Below are 19,159 nucleotides of genomic sequence, written 5' to 3'. Positions count from 1 at the left end.
TTCATTAGCTATTGTCAAGCCATTCACATTACATCTCTCTCTCTCTCTATAGAGGAACACACTTAAATTGGGGAATCTGGTATTTAAACAACAACAAAGGAGTCAAATCAAATCAAATGTCTTTATATAGCCCTTCGTACATCAGCTGATATCTCAAAGAGCTGTACAGAAACCCAGCCTAAAACCCCAAACAGCAAGCAATGCAGGTGTAGAAGCACCAACACTTTTCGTCAGTCATTACTTTCAACATGCCAAAAATTGATGTACCAAACATGTAATCCCAGATTGCCACTTTAACTATGTACAATAGCTATGTTGAAGTATGTTTCTCTCTGGGGAGGCAAAGGGGGTGGTCCATTGTTGTGAATGAGTTGAAATACTTTTGGCATAGAGAACAGAGTGGTTGTAACCTATTAGGTTAGTCCTTGATCCCGAATGTAGTGTTCCTTGGGGATCCTCAGCTGTTCAAAGCTCAGGACCGGAGAAACAGAGCATTCCAGCCTTTCATCCCAAGGCCAACATGTATTTAGAGAACGAGAGATGTAGAAAGGAACTGAGGAAGGAAATATCAATTTCTCCAGTGGGTTGTATTGGAAACTCGTTGGACAGTCTTTTAAAGCTTCAAGTTAAGGGTCATATAATTTGAAGGGATACTATGTGAGCAGCATATGAAATTAATGACTTGTGTGTAATTTGCATTAATTAAATGTTGTCATTAGAATATAAAATGTTTTACGCTCAGTTGAAGTTCCTATTTCCTGTCCCTGTTGTATTCCAGACATTGGTCAGATGTTCTTATTTCCTGTCCCTGTTGTATTCCAGACATTGGTCAGGTTTTCCTATTTCCTGTCCCTGTTGTATTCCAGACATTGGTCAGGTTTTCCTATTTCCTGTCCCTGTTGTATTCCAGACATTGGTCAGATGTTCTTATTTCCTGTCCCTGTTGTATTCCAGACATTGGTCAGGTTTTCCTATTTCCTGTTCCTGTTGTATTCCAGACATTGGTCAGATGCGTCCTCCTCACGGCAGTGTGACGCCCCAGAAGAACAGCAACCTCCTGGTCATCATCGTGGTCTCCGTGGGAGCCGTTACTGTGGTAGTGGTCATCATAGTAGCGCTGATCTGCACCAGGCGCTCCTCCGCACAACAGAGAAAGTGAGTTGGATTGCCTCTTCATCCTCGTTCCCCTTCCTCCTGTTTCCCTTCCTCCTGTTTCCCTTCTTCCTCCTGTTCCCCTTCCTCCTGTTTCCCTTCTTCCTCCTGTTCCCCTTCCTCCTGTTCCCCTTCTTCCTCACTCCCCTTCCTCCTGTTTCCCTTCTTCCTCCTGTTTCCCTTCTTCCTCCTGTTTCCCTTCTTCCTCCTGTGTCCCTTCCTCCTGTTCCCCTTCTTCCTCCTGTTTCCCTTCTTCCTGTTTCCCTTCTTCCTGTTTCCCTTCCTCCTGTTCCCCTTCCTCCTGTTTCCCTTCTTCCTGTTTCCCTTCCTCCTGTTCCCCTTCCTCCTGTTTCCCTTCCTCCTGTTTCCCTTCCTCCTCGTTCCCCTTCCTCCTGTTCCCCTTCCTCCTCACTCCCCTTCCTCCTCGTTCACCTTCCTCCTGTTCCCCTTCTTCCTCCTGTTCCCCTTCCTCCTCGTTCCCCTTCGTCCTGTTCCCCTTCCTCCTCGTTCCCCTTCCTCCTCGTTCCCCTTCCTCCTGTTCCCCTTCCTCCTCGTTCCCCTTCCTCCTCGTTCCCCTTCCTCCTGTTCCCCTTCCTCCTCGTTCCCCTTCCTCCTCGTTCCCATTCCTCCTGTTCCCCTTCCTCCTCGTTCCCCTTCCTCCTGTTCCCCTTCCTCCTCGTTCCCCTTCCTCCTGTTCCCCTTCCTCCTGTTCCCCTTCCTCCTCGTTCCCCTTCCTCCTGTTTCCCTTCCTTCTGTTCCCCTTCCACCTGTTCCCCTTCCTCCTCACTCCCCTTCCTCCTGTTCCCCTTCTTCCTCCTCGTTCCCCTTCCTCCTGTTTCCCTTCCTCCTGTTCCCCTTCTTCCTCCTGTTTCCCTTCCTCCTGTTCCCCTTCTTCCTCCTCATTCCCCTTCCTCCTCGTTCCCCTTCCTCCTGTTCCCCTTCCTCCTGTTCCCCTTCCTCCTCGTTCCCCTTCCTCCTGTTTCCCTTCCTCCTGTTTCCCTTCTTCCTCCTGTTCCCCTTCCTCCTGTTCCCCTTCCTCCTGTTTCCCTTCCTTCTGTTCCCCTTCCACCTGTTCCCCTTCCTCCTCACGCCCCTTCCTCCTCGTTCCCCTTCCACCTGTTCCCCTTCCTCCTCACTCCCCTTCCTCCTCGTTCCCCTTCCTCCTGTATCCCTTCCTCCTGTTCCCCTTCTTCCTCCTGTTCCCCTTCCTCCTGTTTCCCTTCCTCCTGTTTCCCTTCTTCCTCCTGTTTCCCTTCTTCCTCCTGTTCCCCTTCCTCCTGTGTCCCTTCCTCCTGTTCCCATTCTTCCTCCTGTTCCCCTTCTTCCTCCTGTTCCCCTTCCTCCTGTTCCCCTTCCTCCTGTTTCCCTTCTTCCTCCTGTTTCCCTTCTTCCTCCTGTTTCGCTTACTCCTGTTTCCCTTCCTCCTCGTTCCCCTTCCTCCTGTTCCCCTTCCTCCTCACTCCCCTTCCTCCTCGTTTTCCCCTTCCTCCTGTCCAGATAATCACAGGTGTCCCCTTCCTCCTCGTTCCCCTTCCTCCTGTTCCCTACATCAGATTTCCTCCTGTAATTCTTCCTCCTGTTCCCCTTCCTCCTCAGATTATCACAGGGGTTCCCTTCCTCCTGGCCCTCTGTCCCTTCCTTGTTTCCCATTTAAACTTATAAAATGATCCTTAAAATGATTTCAAATCTTCCTCCTAGTTTCCCTTCCTCCTGTTCCCCTTCTTCCTAAATATTATCAATTTCCTGTTGAATTCCTTGGTGATTAATATGTTCCCCTTCCTCCTGTGAAATTCCTCCTTTTATTTCCTTTTCTCTTCAATATGTTTCCCTTCCTCCTCGTTCCCCTTCGTCCTGTTCCCCTTCCTCCTGTTTCCCTTCCTCCTGTTTCCCTTCCTCCAGTTCCCCTTCTTCCTCCTGTTTCCCTTCCTCCTGTTCCACTTCTTCCTCCTGTTTCCCTTCCTCCTGTTCCCCTTCTTCCTCCTGTTTCCCTTCATCCTGTTCCCCTTCTTCCTCATGTTCCCCTTCCTCTTGTTTCCCTTCTTCCTCACTATTTTGTTCCCTTTCTTGTCAGTGTTTTGTCTTTGTTGTCAGTCTTTTGTTTCTTTGTTATCAGTGTTTTGTTCCCATTCCAGTGTTTCCCTTCCCTTTGTTCCCCTTCTTCCTCCTGTTCCTCCTGTAATTATCTTGTCCTCTTTGATTCATGGGTGTTTTGTCTTTCAGATTACCACAGGGGTGTAATTATCTCTGGCCCTCTACTTCAGATTATCACAGTCTTCTATAATTATCTCTGGCCCTCTACTTCAGATTATCATAGTCTTCTATAATTATCTCTGGCCCTCTGTCTGGCCTTATCGCATTTAAACTATATAAAATGATCAAATAAAATTATTTAAAATCAAACATTATCCTAAATATAAATATCAATTTAGTGAATACCATTGGTGATTAATATGAGGGTTTCAGCATGAAATATCCTTTATTATTTATTTTACTATGTCAATATGTCTTTGTCGTCAGTGTTTTGTCTTTGTCTTTGTCTTTGTCTTCAGTGTTTTGTCTTTGCTGTCAGTGTTTTATCTTTGCTGTCAGTGTTTTGTCTTTGTTGTCAGTGTTTTGTCTTTGTCATCAGTGTTTTGTCTTTGTCGTCAGTGTTTTGTCTTTGTCTTTGTCGTCAGTGTTTTGTCTTTGTCGTTAGTGTTTTGTCTTTGTCGTCATTGTTGTGTCTTTGTCTTTGTCATCAGTGTTTTGTCTTTGTTGTCAGTGTTTTGTCTTTGTCTTTGTCATCAGTGTTTTGTCTTTGTCGTCAGTGTTTTGTCTTTGTCGTCAGTGTTTTGTCTTTGTCGTCAGTGTTTTGTCTTTGTCGTCAGTGTTTTGTCTTTGTCTTTGTCATCAGTGTTTTGTCTTTGTCGTCAGTGTTTTGTCTTTGTCTTTGTCGTTAGTGTTTTGTCTTTTTCTTTGTTGTCAGTGTTTTGTCTTTGTCTTTGTCGTCAGTGTTTTGTCTTTGTCTTTATCGTCAGTGTTTTGTCTTTGTCTTTATCATCAGTGTTTTGTCATTGTCTTGGTCGTCAGTGTTTTGTCTTCGTCGTCAGTGTTTTGTCTTTGTCGTCAGTGTTTTGTTGTCAGTGTTTTGTCTTTGTCTTTGTCGTCAGTGTTTTGTCTTTGTCGTCAATGTTTTGTATTCGTCTTTTCGTCAGTGTTTTGTCTTTGTCTTTGTCATCAATGTTTTGTCCTTGTCGTCAGTGTTTTGTCTTTGTCTTTGTCGTCAGTGTTTTGTCTGTCGTCAGTGTTTTGTCTTTGTCTTTGTCATCAGTGTTTTGTCTTTCTCGTCAGTGTTTTGTCTTTGTCGTCAGTGTTTTTTCTTTATTGTCAGTGTTTTGTCTTTGTCGTCAGTGTTTTGTCTTTGTTGTCAGTGTTTTTTCTTTATTGTCAGTGTTTTGTCTTTGTCTTTGTTGTCAGTGTTTTGTCTTTGTCTTTGTTGTCAGTGTTTTGTCTTTGTCTTTGTCTTTGTCGTCAGTGTTTTGTCTTTGTCTTTGTCATCAATGTTTTGTCTTTGTCATCAGTGTTTCGTCTTTGTCTTTGTCGTCAGTGATTTGTCTTTGTCGTCAGTGTTTTGTCTTTGTCGTCAGTGTTTTGTCTTTGTCTTTTCGTCAGTGTTTTGTCCTTGTCTTTGTCATCAGTGTTTTGTCCTTTTCTTTGTCATCAGTGTTTTGTCCTTGTCGTCAGTGTTTTGTCTTTGTTGTCAGTGTTTTGTCTTTGTCTTTGTTGTCAGTGTTTTGTCTTTGTCTTTGTCTTTATCGTCAGTGTTTTGTCTTTGTCTTTGTCATCAATGTTTTGTCTTTGTCATCAGTGTTTTGTCTTTGTCTTTGTCGTCAGTGATTTGTCTTTGTCGTCAGTGTTTTGTCTTTGTCGTCAGTGTTTTGTCTTTGTCTTTTCGTCAGTGTTTTGTCCTTGTCTTTGTCATCAGTGTTTTGTCTTTGTCTTTGTCATCAGTGTTTTGTCTTTGTTGTCAGTGTTTTTTCTTTATTGTCAGTGTTTTGTCTTTGTCTTTGTCGTCAGTGTTTTGTCTTTGTCTTTGTCATCAATGTTTTGTCTTTGTCATCAGTGTTTCGTCTTTGTCTTTGTCATCAGTGTTTCGTCTTTGTCTTTGACGTCAGTGTTTTGTCTTTGTCGTCAGTGTTTTGTCTTTGTCATCAGTGTTTCGTCTTTGTCTTTGTCGTCAGTGATTTGTCTTTGTCGTCAGTGTTTTGTCTTTGTCGTCAGTGTTTTGTCTTTGTCTTTTCGTCAGTGTTTTGTCTTTGTCTTTGTCATCAGTGTTTTGTCTTTGTCTTTGTCATCAGTGTTTTGTCCTTGTCGTCAGTGTTTTGTCTTTGTCTTTGTCGTCAGTGTTTTGTCTGTCGTCAGTGTTTTGTCTTTGTCTTTGTCATCAGTGTTTTGTCTTTCTCGTCAGTGTTTTGTCTTTGTCGTCAGTGTTTTTTCTTTATTGTCAGTGTTTTGTCTTTGTCTTTGTTGTCAGTGTTTTGTCTTTGTCTTTGTTGTCAGTGTTTTGTCTTTGTCTTTGTCATCAATGTTTTGTCTTTGTCATCAGTGTTTCGTCTTTGTCTTTGTCATCAGTGTTTCGTCTTTGTCTTTGTCGTCAGTGTTTTGTCTTTGTCTTTGTTGTCAGTGATTTGTCTTTGTCGTCAGTGTTTTGTCTTTGTCTTTGTCGTCAGTGATTTGGCTCCAAACTGGTGGCAGTTGTAAAAAAAAGTCAATAGCTGGAAGAGTTGCGGAGATAATTTGAAAATAATGCCATTGTTGATTAATTAAGCTATTTTCTCTTGAATCATCTGGTCTATCTACCAGAAACTAATTGACAATATGGACACAGTCATAAAAAGCGTATACATTATTTAAATGTATATATTATTTTTAATTATTCAAGTATAAATTACCAAAGTTACCATAGATTGCTATAGATAACCTGTTAATTACCAACAATTAATGAAGATTTTGATAACTTTGGTAAGTTAACGGTAACTTTGCAACCCTAGACGCAGGAACTCTGTGGTCTGCTAGTAGGTTAATTAACACAGCATTCTCTTATTTCAAACCGTTAGCTCAGGAGCGGCACTCTGTTATCACGTTATATTTAAACATTCCGATATCCTGTTAAAACAGGTTATATTTATTAAACAATCTGATTTCCTGTTAAAAAAATATATATGTTTAAACAGTCTTATATCCTGTTAAAAAAATGTTATATTTCTATTTAAACATTATGATATCCTGGTAAAAAATGTTATATTTCTATTTAAACATTATGATATCCTGGTAACACATGTTATATTTCTATTTAAACAGTCTGATATCCTGGTAACACATGTTATATTTCGTTTTCTCTTTAAGTTGGAGACACAGGAGGAATAGTCAGCAGATACCTTGGTTAATTCCATGCTTGAATAAGCCAGTTTATTACAGCTAACCTCTCCCCTAACACACACAGACACAGACACAGACACAGGCACACGCACACACACACACACACACACACACACACACACACACACACACACACACACACACACACACACACACACACACACACACACACACACACACACACACACACACACACACACACACCTGTGCAAGGGATGAGATGCCTCTGTAATAAGAATGAAGAGATTCTCATAGTGGTGAAACTCTGTCCTTCACTGAGATTCATACAGTTTTTTCATTAAGTGAATGTAATTAAAACGTGAATGGTGTTTTTAGTTTTGGGTTTGACAAGTGAGAGGGTGGCAGATATTTCTAAGTGGGTATATAAGGGCATGCGAGGTGAAGGGCGTTTTGAGGTATGGAAACGCAGGGGGGTGGGGAAGCAGAGGGAGAGGAAGAAATAGAGGGAGATGTACATTTAGAGGAGGGAGGGAGAGAGGGAGAGAGGGAGAGAGGCAAAGTCTTCCATCTAGACAACGTTGCCCTAGAGCACACAAAAAACGATACATACCTCGGCCTTAACATCAAGGCAAGTAGTAAAACACCAAATAATGCACGCAGAGCAGAATTAGGCCGATACCCACTAATTATCAAAATCCATAAAAGAGCCGTTAAATTCTACAACCAGCTAAAAGGAAGCGATTCCCAAACCTTCTATAACAAAGCCATCACCTAGAGAGAAATATTTCTCTCTTTCTACCTCTCTATGTCTCTGTCTTTCTCTCTGTCTTTCTCTCTTTCTTTCTCTCTTTCTTCCTCTTTCTCTCTGTCTTTCTCTCTTTCTACCTCTCTATGTCTCTGTCTTTCTCTCTTTCTATCTCTCTTTCTTCCTCTTTCTCTCTGTCTTTCTCTCTATCTCTCTTTGTCTATCTCTCTGTCTATCTCTCTTTGTCTATCTCTCTCTCTTCCTCTTTCTCTCCGTCTTTCTCTCTTTCTTCCTCTCCCTTTGTCTTTCTCTCTTTCTACATCTGTCTTTGTCTTTCTCTCTTTCTAACTATCTCTCTCTCTTTCTCTCTTTCTAACACTCTGTCTTTCTCTCTTTCTATCTCTCTCTTCTCCCTCCCGTCTATAGGAAGCGTGCAACCCACAGTACAGGGAAGCGAAAAGGTAGTCAGAAGGACCTGAGACCTCCAGACCTGTGGATCCATCATGAGGAGATGGAACTGAAGAACATTGAGAAGCCTACCAGTGCCGCCCCCTCTGGATGTGATTCGCCCATCCAGGGTTCCATACAGGAAATCCGGTCTCAGTCTGTCAGTCACAGCCAATCAGAGAGTCAGATGGGCAGCAAGAGCAGCCACTCAGGTAAGACATCATGGTGATGTTAATGACAGGAAGGATGTTTTGGAATGTCTTGGAACAGAATCTTGGATAAAAAAATAAGAGATTATAAAATGAATGTTTTTTTGTTTTTTGTTTGTTTTAATGTTCACAGTAGACGGGATGTTATTCAGTCCACCAACACATTTTACCACTGATTGGTTTCTGTAGAGAAAGTCTTCAACAATAGAGGGGGAAAGTAACTTGCTTCTATCGTCATCTTTGTCTCTCTATTGAAACGTAGCTCTTAACTAAAGTTGCCAGTAACATCTTTAGTCTCTCTGAATGGTATTCATGAATATTATATGAAGAAATTGTAGACGATTGATTTCTTATCAATATGTGAAGGACTATTCAGAGGAACAAGTTAATACTGAGTATAAAACCATCTGGCGTGAATACAATTCTATGCTTTTCCTCACCTTGGGATGTTGCTGGTTAATCTGTGTCTCTTTGTTCTGTTATAGTGAGGTGAAATCCCATTGATATAACAATAGATTTTGCAACGGAGACTTGTCTAGTAATACAGTACGATCCATTTATGTTCTAGGTGTGGACAATGACGAGGCTTCCAGCTGCATCTCTACGTTAGAGCGCTCCCTAGCTGCCCGGAGGGCAGCACGTACCATGATCCCCATGGACTCTCAGCCCAGCAACACCCGTAAGTGTCAACATCCCGTAGGGTGGTGCACAATTGGCCCAGCGTCGTCCGGGTTAAGGGAGGGTATGGGTAGGCCGCCATTAACTGACTTGTCTAATTAAATAAAGGTTAAATTAAAAAAAAAATATATAAAAAATAACATCTTCCCAAATAGTTGTTGTCTGGCTGTTAGCCATCCTGCTCACACTTTGAGTAGGCTGTCCTTCCTCCTCCATCCTCCCTTTCTCCTCTTCTTCCTCCTCTGTATATGTTTTGTTTTTATTTCACCTTTATTTAACCAGGTAGGCAAGTTGAGAACAAGTTCTCATTTACAACTGCGACCTGGCCAAGATAAGGCAAAGCAGTGTGACACAGACAACAACACAGAGTTACACATGGAGTAAAACAAACATACAGTCAATAATACAGTAGAAAAGTCTATATACAGTGTGTGTGTGCAAATGTAGTAAGATTAGGGAGGTAAGGCAATAAATAGGTCATAGTGGCGAAATAATTACAATTTAGCATTAACACTGGAGTGATAGATGTACAGATGATGATGTGTAGAGATACTGGGGTGCAAAAGAGCAAAGAAAAATAACAATATGGGGATGAGGTAGTTTGATGGGCTATTTACAGATGGGCTATGTAAAGGTACAATGATCGATAAGCTGCTCTGACAGCTGATGCTTATAGTTAGTGAGGGTGATATAATTCTCCAGCTTCAGTGACTTTTGCAATTCGTTCCAGCAGCAGAGAACTGGAAGGAAAGGCGGCCAAATGAGGTGTTGGCTTTGGGGATGATCAGTGAGATATACCTGCTGGAACGTGTGCTACGGGTGGGTGTTGTTATTGTGACCAGTGAACTGAGATAAGGTGGAGATTTACCTAGCATAGACTTATAGATGACCTGGAGCCAGTGGGTCTGGCGACGAATATGTACCAAGGGCCAGCCGACGAGAGCATACAGGTCGCAGTGGTGGGTATTATAAGGTGATTTGGTAACAAAACGGATGGTACTGTGATAGACTGCATCCAGTTTGCTGAGTAGAGTGTTGGAAGCTGAAATATACCTGCTGGAGCGTGTGCTATGGGTGGGTGCTGCTATGGTGACCAGCGAGCTGAGATAAGGGGGGCCTTTACCTAGCAGGGTCTTGTAGATGATATGGAGCCAGTGGGTTTGGCAACGAGTATGAAGCGAGGGCCGGCCAACGAGAGCATACAGGTCGTATATGGGGCTTTAGTGACAAAACGGATGGCACTGTGATAGACTACATTCAATTAGCTTAGTAGAGTGTTTGAGACTATTTTGTAAATTACATCACCGAAGTCAAGGATCAGTAGGATAGTCAGTTTTACGAGGCTATGTTTGGCAGCATGAGTGAAGGAGGCTTTGTTTTGCGAAATAGGAACCCGACTCTAGATTTAATTTTGGATTGGAGATGCTAAATGTGAGTCTGGAAGGAGAGTTTACAGTCTAGCCAGACACCTAGGTATTTGTAGTTGTGAGAGTTGTGAGATCCGTCCAGGGTGGTGCAAGTCTGGCAGGCGGGTGTGGGCAGCAATCATTTAAAGAGCATGCATTTAGTTATATGAAGATGACTGCACAGTACTGTCTTTTATCGATGGCGGTTATGATATTGTTTAGGACCTTGAGCGTGACTGAGGTGCACCCATGTGACCAGCTCGGAAACCAGATTGCACAGCGGAGAAGGTGGGATTGGAAATGGTCGGTGATCTGTTTGTTCACTTGGCTTGCGAAGACTTTAGAATGGCAGGGTAGGATAGATATAAGTCTATAACAGTTTGGAGGGATGACCGAGGCAGCTTTCCAATCATTAGGGATCTGAGATGATATGAAAGAGAGGTTGAACAGGCTGGTAATAGGGGTTGCAGGATGGATATAGGTTTGTAACAGTTTGGAGGGATGACCGCGGCAGCTTTCCAATCTTTAGGGATATGACGATACGAAAGAGAGGTTGAACAGGCTAGTAACAGGGGTTTGCAACAATTGCAGCGGATAATTTTAGAAAGAAAGGGTCCAGATTGTCTAGCCCGGCTGATTTGTAGAGGTCCAGATTTTGTAGTTCTTTCAGAACATCAGCTATCTGGATTTGGGTGAAGGAGAAGTGGGGGGGGGGGCTTGGGAAGGTTGCTACGGGGGTGCAGAGCTGTTGGCCGGGGTAGGGGTAGCCAGGTGGAAAGCATGGCTGCCGTAGAAAAATGCTCATTAAAATCCTCAATTATCGTAGATTTATCAGTGGTGACAGTGTTTCCTAGCCTCAGTGCAGTGGTGACAGTGTTTCCTAGCCTCAAGGCAGTGGTGACAGTGTTTCCTAGCCTCAGTGCAGTGGTGACAGTGTTTCCTAGCCTCAGTGCAGTGGTGACAGTGTTTCCTAGCCTCAGTGCAGTTGGCAGCTGGGAGGAGGTGCTCTCATTCTCCATGGACCTTACAGTGTCCCAGAACCTCTGGGGAATTAATGCTAAGCAAATCTCTGTTTGAAGAAGCCCCCTTTGCTTTCCTAACTGACTGTGTATATTGGTTCCTGACTTTCCTGAAAAGTTGCATATCGCTATTCGATGCTAATGCAGTACGCCCATGGATGTTTTTGTGCTGGTCAAGGGATGTCAAGTTAGGAGTGAACCAGGGGCTATATACATTTTTAGTTCTACCTTTTTTGAACTGGGCTTATTTAAGATGGTGAGGAAAGCACTTTTAAAGAACAGCCAGGCACCATCTACTGAAGGGATGAGGTCAATATCCTTCCAGGATACCCGCGCCAGGTCGGTTAGAAAGGACTGCTTGCTGAACTATTTTAGGGAGCATTTTATAGTGATAAACCTAGGTAAACCTAGGCATTGATGAGTGTTGTTGCATCTCTGAAGGCACCAGTTAAGCCAGGTGAGGTCTTCGCATGCATGGGGGGGGTGGGACAAATAATGCATGTTGAGCGGGACTTGGGGCTCCTACAGCGAAATAAAACAATAATAAGTAATCGAAACAGCAGTAGACAAGGTATTCGATGCTAATGCAGTACGCCCCATTAGAGAGAGGCGTAAAGCAATCATGGGTGTTGGTCGGGAGAGCTAAGACAACAACGGTAAATGGGAATGAATGGGCAGAGAGGGTCAGTTAGGTACACACAAGACCTTCGAGGCTGGGGCCGAAAAGGGTTTGAGGCTGGGGCCGACAGATAGACAAATTGAGGTACAGTGTTAATGAACAGATCAGCAGGCATCAGCTGTGATCATAGGGTCCAAAGAGCAGCAATAGGTGAGTCAGGGAGCCGTTTGGTAGTCACTTCCACGCTAGGCGAGCAGAAAGCTAGCGAGCTGGAGACACGGCGTTCAGAAAGCTAGCGGGCCGGGGACACGGCGTTCAGAAAGCTAGTGGGCCGGGGACACGGCGTTCAGAAAGCTAGCGGGCCGGGGACACGGCGTTCAGAAAGCTAGCGGGCCGGGGACACGGCGTTCAGAAAGCTAGCGGGCCGGGGACACGGCGTTCAGAAAGCTAGCGGGCCGGGGACACGGCGTTCAGAAAGCTAGCGGGCCGGGGACACGGCGTTCAGAAAGCTAGCGAGCCGGGGATAGCAAATGTGTCTTTAGCGACATCGCAACGGAAAATACTTTTTGAAACCACATCTTACAGTTACGTTGGCAGATCAGTCGTGATGGATTGGCAGGGATCCGAGGGTCCAATAAAGGGTCCAGGCCAATTGGAAAAAGAGGTATTGTAGCCCAAGAATTAGCTGGTATGCTCCGTCGGCTGGCCGGGAGATGGGCCTAGCTCGAGGCTAACTGGATCTTGCTTCGGGACAGAGGCCACTTGGTTGCAGCTAGCTAGCTGCGATGATCCGGTGTAATGGTCTCGAGCTTACATCAGGAATACGGTGACCTGTTGGAGAAAAGCAGTCCAATATGCTGTGGGTTGATATCGCGCTGTGCAGACTGGCAGGTAATTGTCCGAGCTAAAGCTGGCTGGTGTCCGAGCTAAAGGTGAAGCCACCGCTAGCAGTGGCAAACAATGACTAGTAGCTAGTTAGATGGCTAGCTCCTGTTGAAGGTTCCAGTTATAAGGAATAAAAATAGCAGATCCGTACCACATTGGGTGAGGCGGGTTGCAGGAAAGTATATTTAGTTCGTAGATGGAAAGTGAAATTAAAATATGTATGAAAAAATGAAAAACAGACTATTTACAGACTAATTAACATATGGACAAGACAAACACACGTCCGATCTGCTACTCCATCTTGGAACATCAATCTCCTTGACAACTTCCTCTCCCTCCTTCTCTGTTAGTAGCACATTGGGTAATTACCAGACATCTCTCTCTCTCTCTCTCTCTCTCTCTCTTTTCTCTCTCTCTCTCTCTCACTCTCGCTCTCGCTCTCACTCTCGCCCTCTCTCTCTTTCCTCTCTCTTCTCTGCCCCTGTTCTTCCCTCTCTTTTCATCCCTCACCTCTCTTCTCTCCAGTAGTCACATAAAAGCCTCCACATCTCCGGATCCCTAGTGGGACAGAGACAGAGAGAGAAGGAAGGGCCTCCTCACATCTCAGACTCCCTAGGGAGACAGAGACCGAGAGAGAGGGAGAGGGAGACATGTTTCCAATGCCAAAAAAGCCCTTTGAATTCAATCGAGAGAGGGAGAGACCTACTCCGCATTCAGCACATCCCCATCAATCATATTCCCCTCATCCCTCACCCCACCTCCCTCTTCCTTATCCTTCTCATCAGAAGGGTGAGGCAAGTTGAGGATAGGTAATGTGGATTGAGGAGGGATAAGGAGGGTTGAGGAGGGGTGAGGAGGGGTGAGGAGGACTGAGGAGGGGTGAGGAGGGGTGAGGAGGATTGAGGAAGGGTGAGGAGGGTTTTGGAGGATTGAGGAGAATTGAGGAAGAGTGAGGTGGGTGAGGAATGGTGAGGAGGGGTGAGGAGGGGTGAGGAAGGGTGAGGAGGGGTTAGGCCCCGTCTTCTCCGGGGGTAATCTGATGATTCCCCTGGTTCACATCCTTCAGCTACCTGGGTCCCAGTGGGCTCAGTAGTGCTTAGTGGTTAACGCTGCTAGGCTACTGTAGGCACCGTCTCACACTCAGAGAAGAACCGCAGGGTACTGCATATATTACCACTGCCTCAAGTCTCTCTCTCTCTCTTTCTCTCTCTCTCACCGCCAAGAAGGAGCTAAGGAGAACAAGTGCTCCACTCTTTCATCGTCAAGAAGGAGCAAAGGAGAACAAGGGGAATAGATTTCAGTTGGCTTCGTTCGCCAGCCAGGGGTTCCTGTTATAGAAGAAGCTTCTTTTGAATTTTCAGGATTGTTTAATTACGATTATTATTTGTGTAGATAGTTGCTGAATATCCTTCTGTCTGTTTGTGTTTTATTCACTAATAAGGACTTAATTAGTAGGTCTCTTTATTTAGTGTCCTCTAATGTGACTCGTTCCTTAGACACAGGATGTGTCTCAATTGACATCCGTTTTCCCAGGGCACTGGTCAGATTAGTGCACTATGAAGGAAATAGGGTGCCAATGGAGGGTGCCAAAGGACAAAGGAGGGTGCCAAAATGGAGGGTGCCAAAGGAAAAGACAGTGACAGTGCTATGAAAGGAAGAGCATTCAGATCTAACTAAGTCCGTAGTTCAGATAGCTGTGCATCGTGACTAACTAAGTCCGTAGTTCAGATAGCTGTGCATCGTGACTAACTAAGTCCGTGGTTCAGATAGCTGTGCATCGTGACTAACTAAGTCCGTGGTTCAGATAGCTGTGCATCGTGACTAACTAAGTCCGTAGTTCAGATAGCTGTGCATCGTGACTAACTAAGTCCGTAGTTCAGATAGCTGTGCATCGTGACTAACTAAGTCCGTAGTTCAGATAGCTGTGCATCGTGACTAACTAAGTCCGTAGTTCAGATAGCTGTGCATCGTGACTAACTAAGTCCGTAGTTCAGATAGCTGTGCATCGTGACTAACTAAGTCCGTAGTTCAGATAGCTGTGCATCGTGACTAACTAAGTCCCTAGTTCAGATAGCTGTGCATCGTGACTAACTAAGTCCGTAGTTCAGATAGCTGTGCATTGTGACTAACTAAGTCCCTAGTTCAGATAGCTGTGCATCGTGACTAACTAAGTCCGTAGTTCAGATAGCTGTGCATCGTGACTAACTAAGTCCGTAGTTCAGATAGCTGTGCATCGTGACTAACTAAGTCCGTAGTTCAGATAGCTGTGCATCGTGACCAACTAAGTCCGTAGTTCAGATAGCTGTGCATCGTGACTAACTAAGTCCGTAGTTCAGATAGCTGTGAATCGTGGCTAACTAAGTCCGTAGTTCAGATAGCTGTGCATCGTGACTAACTAAGTCCGTAGTTCAGATAGCTGTGCATTGTGACTAACTCAGTGCGTAGTTCAGATAGCTGTGCATCGTGACTAACTAAGTCCGTAGTTCAGATAGCTGTGCATCGTGACTTTTTATTTTTTATTTCACCTTTATTTAACCAGGTAGGCAAGTTGAGAACAAGTTTACAATTGCGACCTGGACAAGATAAAGCAAAGCAGTTCGACACATACAACGACACAGAGTTACACATGGAGCAAAACAAACATACAGTCAATAATACAGTATAAACAAGTCTATATACGATGTGAGCAAATGAGGTGAGATAAGGGAGGTAATGGCAAAAAAATACCATGGTGGCAAAGTAAATACAATATAGCAAGTAAAACACTGGAATGGTAGATTTGCAATGGAAGAATGTGCAAAGTAGAAATAAAAAATAATGGGGTACAAAGGAGCAAAATAAATTAAATACAGTAGGGAAAGAGGTAGTTGTTTGGGCTAAAATATAGGTGGGCTCTGTACAGGTGCAGTAATCTGTGAGCTGCTCTGACAGTTGGTGCTTAAAGCTAGTGAGGGAGATAAGTGTTTCCAGTTTCAGTGCTTTTTGTAGTTTGTTCCAGTCATTGGCAGCAGAGAACTGGAAGGAGAGGCGGCCAAAGAAAGAATTGGTTTTGGGGGTGACTAGAGAGATATACCTGCTGGAGCGTGTGCTACAGGTGGGAGATGCTATGGTGACCAGCGAGCTGAGATAAGGGGGGACTTTACCTAGCAGGGTCTTGTAGATGACATGGAGCCAGTGGGTTTGGCGATGAGTATGAAGCGAGGGCCAGCCAACGAGAGTGTACAGGTCGCAATGGTTGGTAGTATATGGGGCTTTGGTGACAAAACGGATTGCACTGTGATAGACTGCATCCAATTTGTTGAGTAGGGTATTGGAGGCTATTTTGTAAATGACATCGCCAAAGTCGAGGATTGGTAGGATGGTCAGTTTTACAAGGGTATGTTTGGCAGCATGAGTGAAGGATGCTTTGTTTGCGAAATAGGAAGCCAATTCTAGATTTAACTTTGGATTGGAGATATTTTATATGGGTCTGGAAGGAGAGTTTACAGTCTAACCAGACACCTAAGTATTTGTAGTTGTTCACGTATTCTAAGTCAGAGCCGTCCAGAGTAGTGATGTTGGACAGGCGGGTAGGTGCAGGTAACGATCGGTTTAAGAGCATGCATTTAGTTTTACTTGTATTTAAGAGCAATTGGAGGCCACGGAAGGAGAGTTGTATGGCATTGAAGCTTGCCTGGAGGGTTGTTAACACAGTGTCCAAAGAAGGGCCAGAAGTATACAGAATGGTGTCGTCTGCGTAGAGGTGGATCAGAGACTCACCAGCAGCAAGAGCGACTAACTAAGTCCGTAGTTCAGATAGCTGTGCATCGTGACTAACTAAGTCCGTAGTTCAGATAGCTGTGCATCGTGACCAGCATAACACAATGACGCCAATTAATATTACTAACATCATTTTAATTGGATGAATCATCTGGGTCTGACTCTGTAGACCCATTTAGTCCTAATCAAATCAAATTGTATTGGCCACATACATGTTTTTATCTGATGTTATTTTGGGTGTAGCAATGCTTGAGTTTCTAGCATCTAACAATTCACAACAGTACACAAATGTAAAATAATGGAATTAAGAATGATGTAAATTTTAGATTGATCAATGTCGGAGTGTCATTGACTAAATACAGAAGAATAGAACACAATATATATAGGAATGAGATGAGTAAAGCAGTATGTAAACATTATTAAAGTGACTAGTGTTCCATTATTAAAGTGGCCAGTGATTCCATGTCTATGTATATTGGGCAGCAGCCTCTAATGTGCAGGGTTGAGTAACTGGGTGGTAGCCGGCTAATGATGGCTATTCAACAGTCTGATTGCCTTGAGATAGATGCTGTTTTTCAGTCTCTCAGTCCCTGCTTTGATGCACCTGTACTGACCTCGCCTTCTGGATGATAGCGGGGTGAACAGGCAGTGGCTCGGGTGGTTGTTGTCCTTGATAATCTTTATGGCCTTCCTGTAACATCGGGTGATGTAGGTGTCCTGGAGCGTAGGTGCTTTGCCCCGGTGATGCGTTGTGCAGACTGTACCACCCTCTAGAGAGCCCTGTGGTTGTGGGCGGAGCAGTTGCCATACCAGGCTGTGATGCAGCCCGACAGGATGCTCTCAATTGTGCATCTGTAAAGGTTTGTGAGGGTTTAAGCGGCCAAGACAAATTTCTTCAGCCTCCTGAGTTTGTTGCGCCTTCTTCACCACACTGTCTGTGGGGGGTGGACCATTTCAGATCATCAGTGGTTTGTACGCCGAGGAACTTGAAGCTTTCCACCTTCTCCACTGCGGCCCCGTCGATGTGGATGTGGGGATGCCCCCTCTGATGAAGCCTGAAATCCACAATCAGTTCCTTTGTTTTGTTGACTTTGAGGGAGAGGTTATTTTCCTGTCACCACTCTGCCAGGAATCTCACTTCCTCCCTGTAGGCTGTCCCATAAATGTTGGTAATCAAGCTTCCTACTGTTGTCGTCTGCAAACTTGAGGAATGAGTTGGAGGCGTGCATGGCCACGTAGGGAGTACAGGAGAGGACTGAGCACGCACCCCTGAGGTGCCCCTGTGTTGAGGATCGGCGAAGTGGAGGTGTTGTTTCCTACCCTCACCACCTGGGAGGCGGCCAGACATGAAGTCCAGGACCCAGTTGCACAGGGCGGGTTCAGACCCAGGGCCTCAAGCTTAATGATGAGCTTGGAGGGTACTATGGTGTTGGAAGGCTGAGCTGTAGTCAATGAACAGTATTCTGGCGTTGGTATTCCTCTTGGCCAGATGGGATAAGGCAATGTGCTGTTAGGTGGTGATTGCATCGTCTGTGGACCTATTAGGACGGTAAGAAAATTGAAGTTGGTCTAGGTTGACAGATAAGGTGGAGGTGATATGATCCTTAACTAACCTCTCAAAGCACTTCATGATGACAGAAGTGAGTGCTACGGGGCGATAGCCATTTAGTTCATTTACCTTAGCTTTCTTTGGTAGAGGAACAAAGGTGAACATCTTGCAGCAAGTGGGGACAACAGACTGGGACAGGGAGAGATTGAATATGTCCCTAAACACTCCAGCCAGCTGGTCTGCACATGCTCTGAGGACATGGCTTGGGAGGCCGTCTGGGCCGGGAGCCTTGCGAGGGGGAACATGTTTAAATGTCTTACTCACGTCGACCACGGAGAATGAGAACCCACTGTGCTTGGTAGCGGGCCGCATTGGTAGCACTATGTTATCCTCCAAACAGGCGAAGAAAATGTTTAGCTTGTCTGAGGGAAAGATGTCGTGTCCGCGACATGGCTGGTTTTCCCTTTGTAATCTGTGACTGTCTGTGATTGAGCTGTTGAATCTGATACTAATCTGATAATCCAGACAGATTATGACTTCTGCCCTGGATAGATGAGGTAGCAGCGGTAAAGCAGGGGGCATTAAAGGAGGTGACAAGAGACTTCATCATGTCTACAGCTGTGTTTGAATACCCGCATACTGTATCCTACATACTTAATGATTACCCATACTAACATACTGTATCCTACATACTTAATGAATACCCATTCTAACATACTGTATCCTACATACTTAATGAATACCCATTCTAACATACTGTAACATACTGTATCCTACATACTTAATGATTACCCATACTAACATAGTGTATCCTACATACTTAATGAATACCCATTCTAACATACTGTATCCTACATACTTAATGAATACCCATACTAACATACTGTATCCTACATACTTAATGAATACCCATTCTAACATACTGTAACATACTGTATCCTATATACTTAATGAATACCCATTCTAACATACTGTAACATACTGTATCCTACATACTTAATGAATACCCATTCTAACAAACTGTATCCTACATACTTAATGAATACCCATTCTAACATACTGTATCCTACATACTTAATGAATACACATTCTAACATACTGTATTCTACATACTTAATGAATACCCATACTAACATACTGTAACATACTGTATCCTACATACTTAATGAATACCCATTATAACATACTGTATCCTACATACTTAATGAATACCCATACTAACATACTGTAACATACTGTATCCTACATACTTAATGATTACCCATACTAACATAGTGTATCCTACATACTTAATGAATACCCATTCTAACAT

General features: G+C 44.2%; 1 pseudogene; it reads left to right on the top strand.

Annotated features, from left to right (window-relative positions):
- LOC135548943 (netrin receptor DCC-like) overlaps positions 1 to 19,159 on the top strand; it is a 322,470-nt pseudogene that overhangs the window by 250,730 nt on the left and 52,581 nt on the right.

This window comes from Oncorhynchus masou, chromosome 11 (genome assembly GCF_036934945.1).
Source record: "Oncorhynchus masou masou isolate Uvic2021 chromosome 11, UVic_Omas_1.1, whole genome shotgun sequence".
NCBI classification, from domain to species: domain Eukaryota; kingdom Metazoa; phylum Chordata; class Actinopteri; order Salmoniformes; family Salmonidae; genus Oncorhynchus; species Oncorhynchus masou.
Note: the sequence above shows the minus strand (reverse complement) of the source record. Positions and strands in the feature narration are given on the sequence as shown.